The following is a 3,715-nucleotide window of genomic DNA, read 5'->3' as shown; positions in this document are numbered from 1 at the left end:
TGCTAAGCGCTATAGCAGTTCCATCCAACCCTTCACTGGGTCGGGTGCCGATTATCTTAATTACCTGAAAAATGAATGTAAGGGTAAGTACTCTACACTACTCGTTACATAAACAAACATAGAGTCTCACCTTGCACCTATTTTACATCATTTTAACACAATTCATAAAATATATATTCATAGGCAACAAAACTACTCCATTCAATTTAATTCAAGCACCAATGCACTCACGCCATCAAACAATTTACACACACACAAAATTAACAAACAATAGTCCCATGCACTCACTACACGCTAGCCACGCTCAAGATGGCACTGTGATCACATATTTTCACTATGGATGGTCGCCGGTTACCCCCGCCTCACGGATACCACGTGGGCAGTCACGGGTCGCTCAACAAAGGTAGTGGTCAGAGGTTTAGTCAGGAAGAGAGTGTGTGGCCTGTGGTGCACCCGCTCCCACTGTTGGTGTCACCACCACTCCCTCTTCTCCAAGGTATTTCTACCGTCCTCATCTTCAACACTCCAGTGTATCGCTGAACCATTCACAGCACGTTACACTGACATTAATCATGCCCCGTTCACACACATTGCAATATTCATTCTCAGTATACGACATAAAGCCCACAGTCATGCATAATACACGGCACTAGGCCCTCATTCATTTTACAGTACATGGCACAAAGCCTATATTTATTCATATTACACGGCCCTTTGGCCCACACTTGTCACAATATTCATTCAAATATACGGCCCAAGTGCTCATACCCATTCACAATACTCGGCATATATGCCCTCATTCTATCACACGGCATTTAATATATATAATCCACATTTGTCAGTTTTGGGTAAACACACTCACTCTTTCATCCACGCACATAATATTCACATCTCACGATACATGGCCCACATCATATTTCGCAACCATTCCCATTAACACATATTTCCTATCCTCTAACTCAGCCACATCAAAATATTCAACGAAATAAACAGCTAATCACACATAATAGAGTTAGGTAAAGTCCCCCTTTACCTTGAATTGAAGACCCACACTCGAATCCAATCACGGAAGTGCTCTCTACACGAATTTTGGCCTAAACACATGGAAGAACTCTATGAGAACCCAAGGAAACCGAGAAACAGAGAAAGGGGATGAAAAACGAAAATCCTAACCATTAAAACTCACCTCCAAGCATCCCTTATACGGATTCAACCTTCAATCTAGCTCTCGAACGGCTTTGGAGGCAATTTAGTCAGTAGAATAGGGTTTTAGGTTGAGAGAATCGAAGAGATTTAGAAGGAAAATAGGGAAATGAAATCCCAATCCCTAAACCCCTTTTTAAAACCCCTATGGTTATGACACTCTCGCTACAGCGACACATGCAGTAAGGCATCTCTCGCTGCAGTGACGCACCCTGTTGCTACAGCAAAAATCTCAGACGATATTGCACCCTAGTTTCTGCAGAATCTCACTACAACGAGACTGCATCCAAAAATGCATCCCCAAACTGTGGCTTTGTCGCTACAGCGAGAGCACCCTGCACCAGGCACTCAGCCTATTTTCCAAGTCTAGCCACATACACACATATACACACACACACACACACATATGTATATCCCTATTCATACATATCATCATTCAATCAATCGTCACGCACTCAATTTCAAATTTCAATATTCATTCACATTTACATGTACATATATATACATATATATCAATAATCAATATTACAAAATTTTGGACGTTACACTATCTATGCATTTAGTTACTCATAGTAAAGCAAATGACAAAAACCATCATAAATAAATCCATAAAAACTCAAAAAGAGAATTCAAACTGAAGAAACTCAAAAGGGAAACATGAAAGAAATTTTGGTTCTCCAAAAGGCACTCAATCACTTGCTTGGACTTTTATGGAATATTCATCATCTTTTCTAATGATCTTTTACTGTCCAATAACTCTCAATGGTTGATTAAATCAAGATTCAGAAGATGTCTTTCTCAGAAGCAAAATGTCTCTTTATATGGGGTGTAGAATCAAAGAAAAAATTGTGACTTGACCTTCAAATGATAAGTTGAATCTTTAGGAAAGGAAATTTATTTTCCCAACCTTGAAAATCTTAGCTACAAACCAAATTCAAATCTTTAAATTTCAACTAGATTCAAATTTTAAATTTAAAAGTTAAATTTAGAATTTAAACTTAGATTTGTCTAGCACTGTCATGCTTAAAGCTTTGAAGCATGCCTAAATTAGTTTGTGAAGCAAGGTTGTGCTTGCTTACAGACGATGCTTTATTTTCAACTAAAATCATCTAATTTTTGTCTGTAATATTTTCACAATGCATAGATAATTGTTTCAAACTAGACTGCAACAATTAATAACATAATAAGTATGAAATGCCCATAAAATATTATTTAAATGTATAAATATAAGTTACAAAACTTATCAAAATATAGATTTATTAGGAAACTATATTTTTCTTTATTATCTAGACTATTTGCATTAAATGCAAATAATAGTTTAATTCAAATTAATTAAATACATTTATCTCTAATTTGCAGTTTTGATATATTTGAGAGGTGCAAAGTTAAAGGCAGTTTTAAATGGTTTAATTCAAATCAGTTAAATGCATTTATCTCTTATTTGTAATTTTGATATATTCCAGATGTGCAACGTATAAGGCAATTTTGAATTTTAATATTAATATTTACTTTAAATTTTATTATTAAAAACTGATAACTGAGAGAATTAGGAAAATCTTTTGAACGTCAAATTAAGTTTATTATAAAAATAAAAAAAACTTTCTTTTTTAATTTAAATTAAGTTTGTTATAAGGATAAAAACTTTTTTAATTAATGTCAATATGAAAGGAAAAATAACATTATAAATTTATATATTGTAGTTCTTTCTTTCAAATAATTAATATTTTTATTACTAATAATAATAATATATATTAATTAATTTTAACCTTTAAAATAATTTAATCATTATCATAAAAATTTTATAAAGTCATTTTTTTCATTTTATAATTAATAATTATAATATTATGTTATAACATAATAACTTATCTATGTCTTTCATTATATTTTTTAAATCTATCTATATATATATATATATATATATATATATATATATATATATATATATATATATAAAAATAAGTAATTAGTTTTGGAGAGAATTTTGCCTTAACTTTTTATATATGTAAAAGTAGATGAGTTTTTGAGAAAACGTTGCCTTTACAACTCATATTAATGTATTTGTTCTTGCAATAATGGTTTAATTCAACTCAGTTAAATGCATTTATCTCTAATTTGCAGTTTTGATATATTTGAGAGGTGTAACATTTAAGAAAATTTTAAATGGTTTAATTCAAATTAGTTAAATGCATTTATCTTTGATTTGCAGTTTTGATATATTCGAGAGATACAACATTTAAGATAATTTTGAATTTTAATATTAATATTTATTTTAAATTTTATTATTAAAAACTGATAAATGATAGAATTAGGAAAATCTTTTAAACTTTAAATTAAGTTTATTTTAAAAATAAAAAACTTTTTTTTAATTTAAATTAAGTTTATTATAAGAATAAAAATTTTATTTTTTAATTAATGTCAATATGAAAGAAAAATAACTTTATAAAGTTATTTATTGTAGTTTTTTCTTTCAAATAATTAATATTTTTATTTGTAATAATATTAATATATACTA

The sequence above is a fragment of the Abrus precatorius genome, unplaced genomic scaffold (assembly GCF_003935025.1).
Source record: "Abrus precatorius isolate BTA unplaced genomic scaffold, Abrus_2018 Scaffold5, whole genome shotgun sequence".
In the NCBI taxonomy this organism is placed as follows: domain Eukaryota; kingdom Viridiplantae; phylum Streptophyta; class Magnoliopsida; order Fabales; family Fabaceae; genus Abrus; species Abrus precatorius.
Note: the sequence above shows the minus strand (reverse complement) of the source record.